We start from the raw sequence: 9,272 nt of genomic DNA on the forward strand, positions 1-9,272 counted from the left end.
CACCCTCATTGATTCACTCACTCATTCCCTCCCTCTCATTCAGTAACTCTGCCCCTTTGCTCGTGATCACAAGCAATTTTAACTCTGCCGGTTCGGTAGAATGAACCAGGGGAGCAATTAAAATGGAACGGCTCCATTTCTGGCTCCATTCCCGCCGATTCACCATTTTAACGGTGCTTTTTTAGATGGTGGATGCGGCCCTCACCAGCAAGTACTGCTGTTTAAAGAATAACTCTGCTCCACCCCTCACACGGAAAGTATGGGCTTTTGCTGAACAGACTCTTGCCCTCCCCGATTGGCAATCCCTGGAAGCAGCACGTCCTCTCCCATACTTAGCTTGCTGCTGGCAGCCTTCTCTCTGTGGCAGCAGGCAGCAATCTGCCCAATCGCTGCCCACCTAAATCAACCAGCTTCCACTTTCTGCCAGAACAAGCAGCCATGATAATGAGGTGCAGCATTTAAAATCTGCTGTGCTTACTGTTACGACCTCAGTGAGACCATTAAAACATTAAAAATACAAGATATGAACCCCAGACCAATTTAAAGAATTACACAAGATTTCACGTTTTAAGACTTATAATAACAACTAAATGAAAAGAAATCCCTATGAACTAAATAGTACTTTGTAAGTAGCTGATGCCCCAAATTACAAAGAAATGTATTTTCTTTACTTATTAAAACGCTTGAAAACCTCACACCACACTTATACGTTACACAGTTCTCTTTGGTGACGAAATCTTTGCAGCTTAAACTCCTCCCAGTTTCAATCGATTGGAAGGTGGAATTTGAATTCAATTAATAAAATCTGGAATTAAAAGAAATAGCCAGTCTAATGATGGCCATGAAACCATTGTCGATTGTTGTAAAAACCCATCTGGTTCACTAATGTCCTTTAGGGAAGGAAATCGGCTGTCCTTACCTGGCCTGGCCAACATGTGACTCCAGACCCACAGCAATGTGGTTAACTCTCACATGCCCTCTGAAATGGCCTAGCAAGTCACTCAGTTGTATCTAACCTCTACAAAGTCAATAAAAAGGAATGAAACCGGATGGAACACCCGGCATCGACCTAGGCACCAGAAACGACAACGGCAAACCCAGCCCGGTCGACCCTGCAAAGTCCTCCTTACTAACATCGGGGGGCTTGTGCCAAAGTTGGGAGAGCTGTCCGACAGACTAGTCAAGCAACAGCCTGACATAGTCATACTCACGGAATCATACCTGACAGACAATATCCCAGACACTGCCATCACCATCCCCGGGTATGTCCTGTCCCACCGGCAGGACAGACCCAGCAGAGGTGGCGGCACAGTGGTATACAGTAGGGAGGGAGTTGCCCTGGGAGTCCTCAACATCGACTCCGGACCCCATGAAGTCTCATGGCATCAGATCAAACATGGACAAGGAAATCTTCTGCTGATTACCACCTACCGCCCTCCCTCAGCTGATGATTCAGTACTCCTCCATGTTGAACACTACTTGGAGGAAGCACTGAGGGTGGCAAGGACACAGAATGTACTCTGGGTGGGGGACTTCAATGTCCATCATCAAGAGTGGCTCGGTAGCACCACTACTGACCGAGCTGGCCGAGCCCTAAAGGACATATCTGCTAGACTGGGTCTGCGGCAGGTGGGGAGGGAACCAACAAGAGGGGAAAACATACTTGACCTCGTCCTCACCAATCTGCCTGCCGCAGATGCATCTGTCCGTGACAGTATTGGTAGGAATGACCACCGCACAGTCGTGGTGGAGACGAAGTCCCGCCTTCACATTGAGGATACCCTCCTTCATGTTGTGTGGCACTACCACCGTGCTAAATGGGATAGATTTCAAACAGATCTAGCAATGCAAAACTGGGCACCATTGTGGTGCTGTGGGCCATCAGCAGCAGCAGAATTGTACTCAACCACAATCTGTAACCTCATGGCCCAGCATATCCCCCACTCTACCATTACCATCAAGCCAGGAGACCAATGAAGAGTGCAGGAAGGCATGCCAGGAGCAGCACCAGGCATACCTTAAAATGAGGTGTCAACCTGGTGAAGCTACACCACAGGACTACTTGCGTGCCAAACTACGTAAGCAGCATGCGATAGACAGAGCTAAGCGATCCCATAACCAACGGATCAGATCTAAGCTCTGCAGTCCTGCCACATCCAGCCGTGAATGGTGGTGGACAATTAAACAACTAACTGGAGGAGGTGGCTCCACAAATATCCCCATCCTCATCCTCAATAATGGGGGAGCCCAGCACATCAGTGCGAAAGATAAGATGAAGCATTTGCAACAATCTTTAGCCAGAAGTGCCGAGATGATGATGCATCTCGGCCTCCTCCTGAAGTCCCCAGCATTACAGATGCCAGACTTCAGCCAATTCGATTCATTCTGTGTGATATCAAGAAACGACTGAAGGCACTGGATACTACAAAGGCTATGGGCCCTGACAATATTCTGGCAATAGAACTGAAGACCTGTGCTCCAGAACTTGCTGCGCCCCTAACCAAGCTGTTCCAGTACAACACTGGCATCTTCCCTGCAATGTGGAAATTTGCGCAGGTATATCCTGTACACAAAAAGCAGGACAAGTCCAACCCGGCCAATTACCGCCCCATCAGCCTACTCTCAATCATTAATAAAGTGATGGAAGGTGTCATCAACAGTGCCATCAAGCAGCACATGCTTAACAATAACCTGCTCAGTGATGCTCAGTTTGGGCCACTCAGCTCCTGACCTCATTACAACCTTGGTTCAAACATGGACAAAAGAGCTGAACTCAAGAAGTGAGGTGAGAGTGACTGCCCTTGTCATCAAGGCAGCATTTGACCAAGTATGGCATCAAGGAGCCCTAGCAAACCTGAGGTCAATGGGAATCAGGGAGAAAAATGTCTGCTGGCTGGAGTCATACCTAGCGCAAAGGAAGATGGTTGTGGTTGTTGAACTCACTGCAGGAGTTCCTCAGGGTAGTGTCCTAGGCCTAACCATCTTCAGCTGCTTCATCAATGACCTTCCTTCAATCATAAGGATGTTCGCTGTTCGCTGATGATTGCACAATGTTCAGCACCATTCGCGACTCCTCAAATACTGAAGCAGTCCGTGTAGAAATGCAGCAAGACCTGGACTATATCCAGGCTTGGGTTGATAAGTGGCAACTAACACTTGCGCCACACAAGTGCCAGGCAATGACCATCTCCAACAAGAGAGAATCTAACCATCTCCCCTTGATATTCAATGGCATTACCATCACTGAATCCCCCACTATCAACATCCTAGGGGCTACCATTGACCATAAACTGAACTGGAGTAGCCATATAAATACCGTGGCTACAAGAGCAGATCAGAGGCTAGGAATCCTGCGGTGAGTAACTCACCTCCTGACTTCCCAAAGCCTGTCCACCATCTACAAGGCACAAGTCAAGAGTGTGATGGAATACTCTCCACTTGCCTGGATGGGTGCAGCTCCAACAACACTCAAGAAGCTCGACACCATCCAGGACAAAGCAGCCCGCTTGATTGGCACCCCATCTACAAACATTCATTCCCTCCACCACCAACGCACAGTGGCACTAGTGTGTAGCATCTACAAGATGCACTGCAGCAATGCACCAAGGCTCCTTCGACAGCACCTTCCAAACCCGCGACCTCTACCAACTAGAAGGACAAGGGCAGCAAATGCATGGGAACACCACCACCTGAAAGTTCCCCTCCAAGTCACATACCATCCTGACTTGGAACTATATCGCCGTTCCTTCACTGTCGCTGGGTCAAAATCCTGGAACTCCCTTCCTAACAGGACCGTGGGTGCACCTAGCCCATATGGACTGCAGCAGTTCAAAAAGGCAGCTCACCACCAACTTCTCAAAGGCAATTTGGGATGGGCAATAAATGCTGGCCTGGCCAGCGAGGCTCACATCCCATGAATGAATAAAAAAAATTCCCGGAACATCTCAAAGTCAGTTTCCTCTTTGCTCACTTCTCTGAGCACTTTTGACATGGAGATCCATGAATAAGGTGATGCCTGGTGATCCTGTTCATTTTTACTTCTCTGCAAATGTCAATTTTCAAAAGAGGTTCAAGTCTTCTCCACCTTTCACAGTATCAGTATTCTGAGAGTAGGTGTTCCTTCTTTCTTCCTTGAGCCTGCCACCACTGGTAGTCTTCCTCTCTCACAGCCTGTCTTCCTTCAGAAAATCTGTTAAATCTATCTAGAATCAAAAGTCAGTAGCTGATTGTCCTTTTCCATTATGTAAAGTCCAGAGGTCTGGCTTCAGCGGAGTCTCCCAGGCTGTTCATTGATTGCAGGCATTAGCAGCTGTATGCACATTTGCATCTTCAGAATCATTGATTCCTTGCTTACGATCTGAAAGTCTGGGAGGCTGAAAGCCATTGTCCTTCAGGTGTTATACCCCTGCAGTGTCTATTTTTCAAAAAAAGTCTTTGATCTTGGATCTTTGTTGTCCTGATAACCGTGATTTCTGTCTTGCCTTTAAGCAGAGTGGATGTGAGGCCACCTGAGTTCTCTGTTTCCATCTTAAACTTTAACAAAAATCACTGTTTTTAAAACATGGTCATGTCACCAGCATTTATAATATTACGATGAAGATTCACACCGGATTGCCACCTCTCCCACTAGGAGTTAAAATTGCCCTCGAGTCTTGCCCATCTGTATTGGAACTGATTCTCAGTATATTCACCAGTAGTTCACTTTCACATGGCAACAGTGATGGTTGAGGTGCTGCATATGGTCAGAACACTGCTGATATTACAACACTAAAGAAATTGCTGCTAAAAATGTCCGAGCCGTGAGCAAGAGGAAACAGTGAGGACTGAGCCTCTGGGAGGTTTTGTCTTGTTTGTATAACTTCCTCTCCAAGTTTCACATTGACGCAATCCAAGCTAACTGCTTTCAACACTCCATTTTTTTTTAGAAGCCCTGAAACACGGGTGCAAACACAGTGGATCTGTGCAACCAGTGGTGCAAATTCCAAATTCCGTCTATATTTCTTTCCTCGACTATTTTTGAACTGAAATTTTAAGTCATACTCCAGAAGAAAAAGTTGTTATTTGTCAACTTTTCATGAGCTGAAAAGAAAGTCTGGGAATGCTTCTCACTCAGTTGGAAAAGAATGAGAATGCTGCCAATGTGGAAGCACAGGGCACTGAGCCAGAACCCGAACAGTCTGTACAGGGCTGCAAAATGGTTTCAAGGTGATCAGCTGCTTGCCAAGTACTTCTTTCCTAGAAACTCGCCTAAATTAATTTTCATATGACATTGGGCAGTGGTGGGGGACGTGTTGGGGGATCATTTTCACTTTCCCCACTGGGAGAAATCAATGGAAATGAAAATCGGGCAGTTTCTGGATCAAGCACTTGGCCTGTAGTTTACTGCCCGAGAATAAAGGTAAAAATTAACCACTTAAACATTAATTAATGGAAATTGAATTGTGAAACAAAATAACTGGCATAGATCTGTTGGGCTGAATGGCCTGTTTCTGTGCTGTAAATTCTGTGTGATTCTATGTAATTCTATGTAAAATAGAGCTTCTGACACGGACCAAATGTTAGGGCAGGAGAAAAGTATGGGTAGATATAACTTGATAGCATGAATTTAAAGAGGCAAGGTTATGGAGAAATACTAGGGACATTCCAATACATTTGGCCGCTTGCCTGGCCAAGCCAGGTTTGAAGCATCCATTGCCATCTCTGATTGTTGACTGCTCTTATGAAGGATTAGCAATGAAAATTAATACTGAGGTATGTTGCAAACTGGCCAGTTGCTTGGTTTTAAAGCTCGTCAAAACTGGAAAGTTGGCCGGTGGAGTTTCCAGCCTTGACTCTGCACAATAACATGTTTAAATAGCTTGAGTAGAGCCAAATCAAGAGAGATTTGGACTTGGCTGCAATTCAGTCGAATCAGAGAAATCAGGTATGCTCACATTTTGAGTTTGACTCTCCTCTCAAAATACAGTGCTATTGAAATTGGCCTATTTGGTCAATTTACATTGGAATGCCCAGAAGTGGGAGAGGCCATTGTGGTGAAACTAGGCAGTACCAAAGTTCAAAACATATAGCACGCTGTCTCTCACACTCCTCAATCCCTGTCTCTACAGGAATGCAGAGCTATACAGGAAAGAGAGAGACCATTCTGCTCCATTTGGCTGGTCTCAAATTTAGCAAGTGAAAAGGCTGCTTTCTGCCCTGATTTATCAGGAGAGCATAAAATTTGGCTCTATTTTGTTATATGTGGAGAAATGATGAATTGCAACTCACAATTTACATCCAGCATTGCAAAGATTTATTTTGCAGTGAATAACATGTGACAGCAAACTAATTAACTAAACCTTGTTTCATTGCGAATGAGTTGGAAGGACTATATAAAGATCTCCAGGCTGGATTTGCCATATTGCTTTTTACCACGAGAGTCCTACACTCTGGAACTCTCTTACCTCAGGGCATTGCTTCATGCCAAATCAAACATTTGTATTCATTTTGAGCACCACCTTCTGAAAAAAACACAGATTCTCGAACCTATCATCCAGGTGAAACTGATAAACAGGCAGGAAAATCCACAGGGCCAATGTTCCTCAACTTTACCTCCAGAGAACACCCAATTCCCATGTGCAAAAATCAGCAAAGTGGGGCAGAAACCTGCTCCACACTCTCTTGCTGACAATTCATTTCCCCATTTAACACTGAGAGATGATCCTGAAATTATTAAGCCTGTTTTTGACACGGCTGAAAACAGCCCCAGCTGCAGTATCACAAGCACAGTCTTAGCCAGCAATTTAAAGCAGTGGACAGGAGTTAACTGTAGAGGAAGTCCGAGCTACAGCATGTGCTCAGGTAGCAAGTCCAATGCTAAAAGGATAGCTTTTAAGCTTTTTAAGTTCTAATCTTTGCCCTGTCAAGACACCATGGTGGTGGTGTGGCACTTATCACCAAATCACACCTTCACCTGACCCCCTACTCCTCTGGCAGGTTCATTTCCTTTGAGCATCTCACCTTGTTCCACCCCACTCACCTCTCTTTTTAAATCATTGTTCTCTACCGCCCTCCCAAGTACGATAAAAATTTTCTCACTGAGATATCTTCACTGCTTTCCTCCCTCAGCCTCTGTACTAAACGATTTTTCATCCTCGGTGATTTCCGTCTCCATCTCAACTCATCATATTCCCTCTCCTCTGAGTTCACTGCCCTCTTGTCCTCCCTAAATCTCTCCCTCCATGTAAACTCCCCCAACCCACATTCATGGCCACCACCTTGATCTTTCCATGTCATGTGGTTTTGCTAGTCCCATCCGATCAATCGCAGATAAAGTCATTTCTGATCACTTCCTTGTATCAGCCTCCACCCACATCACCCTACAACGCCCCAAACACTACCTCCTTCTGTATCTGCCCCTGGAAAAAACTATTCCTCCAAATTCACTTAAAACTGCCCTTTCAAAATCCCAACTGTCTAGCCTTTGGCCCTCTGTTTGCCACAACATTTCTTCAGCTACTGATCTGCTCAACCACACCCTCACATCTACCTTTGATGCCCTAGTCCCCAATAAAACCGTTACTCTCCCTCATTCACCCTGGTATGGCCCTCATCTCCATTCCCTTTCAGTCCAAGGGACGCAGACTTGAAAGGATATGGTGGACAACTGGTTTAGCCACTTACTGCCAGATCTGGCTAGACCACATAAAACACTATCAGGTCCTGCTGTCATTTGCTTAAACTGCTCACTATTTGACTGGAAAGTGCTTTGTGATATCCAGAGTTTAAAGGCACTATATAAATGCCAATCCTTCTTTCTTTTGTTATCTTCTTATTTGTTTTTTGTCAAGTGCTTCTAAGTTAGCCTTATGAGCAAGGTTTAGTCAGTAAATGTAGACTGAGCAGAGTCGACTGTATGAAATTGTACCACTGGTGTGAAGCTGTGTACGAGAGGAGCATGTATTAGGATCGCTATGGGAAAACTGCAGTACCTGTTGCTCTTCACAATCAATGTGCTCTAGCCCAAGAAAAGTTTTTCACTGAGTGCAATTTCATAGAATCTGGTATTACATTTACACAACTAGAGCATTAGAAATGGCATTCTCATTCCAAAGCTCCTTATATGGAACTTATCATTATATTTTAGGTTTATACAACTTGAAGTCATGATACTGAGGGATATTTTATATTGTCATATTAACACATGCTACCTAATGAAGTCATTGTGAATTCAGAGTACACTTCAAAAAATTAGCTTTCTCAAGCTGCTGAAGTCACTTCAGTGGGAACCACTTTTGCTTCTGAGTTAGTGGTTCAAGGCTTACTTGAGTTTGAATATATAATCTGAGTTGACAATTCAGTTCAGGGCTGAGGGAGCATGGTACTGTTCTGAGATTTTGTCTGCCCTTTTTAGGTGGATGTAAAAGAACAATGAGGAATTCTTCCACTCTTCCTTTTGGCCAATACAAACAATTTGTTATTTTGGGATTTTTTTTTTTGTGCAAATTGCTTGCTGTGTTTGCCTATATAACGACAGTGACTGTATTACAAAAAGTTACCTGTGAAGTGCTTTGGGGTGCCCTGTGGATGCAAGCACACAGTATAAATGCAAGTTCCTTCTTTAATTAAAATTAATTCTGAGGCATTGTCCTCTGTTAGCCATCAGAAACATATCACTCTAATAATTAAGTTAATGGTTAATATCCAATGGCATTAAACTCAGGAACTCAAGTGTAATTTTGAGGTCAAGCGGGATCATGATGTATCTCAATCCCCATTTTATAACAACAACACTTTAATTTACACAACACCTATAACATTGTAAAATGTTCCACAGTGCTTCACAGGAGAATTTTCAGATCAAAGTTAACACAAAGCCACATAAAGAGATATTAAGACAAGTGGCCAAAAGCTTGGTTAAAGAGGTAGGTTTTAGGGAGAGACTGAAAGGAGGAGAGAGATAGGCAGAGTGGCTTAGGGAGGGAATTTGGGGACTTCACAATTGAAGGCACAGCCACTGATGGCGGAGCAATTAAAATCAGGGATGTGCAAGAGTCTGGAACTGGAGGAGCTCAGATATCTTAGAGGATTGTAGAGCTGGAGGAGGTTACAGAGGCAGGAAGGGGCAAGTCCATGGAGGGATTTGTACACAGGATGAGAATTTTAAAATACAAACATATGAATTAGGAGCAGAAGTAGGCCATTCGGCCTCTCAAGCCTGCTCCGCCATTCAATAAGATCATGGCTGATCTGTTTGTGTCTGGAATTCCACACTCCCATCTACCCCTGATAAC

At 44.5% G+C, this 9,272-nt stretch overlaps 1 protein-coding gene across 1 annotated transcript in view; it reads left to right on the forward strand.

Moving 5' to 3' along the window:
* Positions 1-9,272, forward strand: part of adamts17 (ADAM metallopeptidase with thrombospondin type 1 motif, 17) — a 679,121-nt gene that overhangs the window by 441,032 nt on the left and 228,817 nt on the right. The gene's annotated exons all lie outside the window — the stretch shown is intronic.

Source organism: Heterodontus francisci, chromosome 38 (genome assembly GCF_036365525.1).
Source record: "Heterodontus francisci isolate sHetFra1 chromosome 38, sHetFra1.hap1, whole genome shotgun sequence".
NCBI lineage: Eukaryota > Metazoa > Chordata > Chondrichthyes > Heterodontiformes > Heterodontidae > Heterodontus > Heterodontus francisci.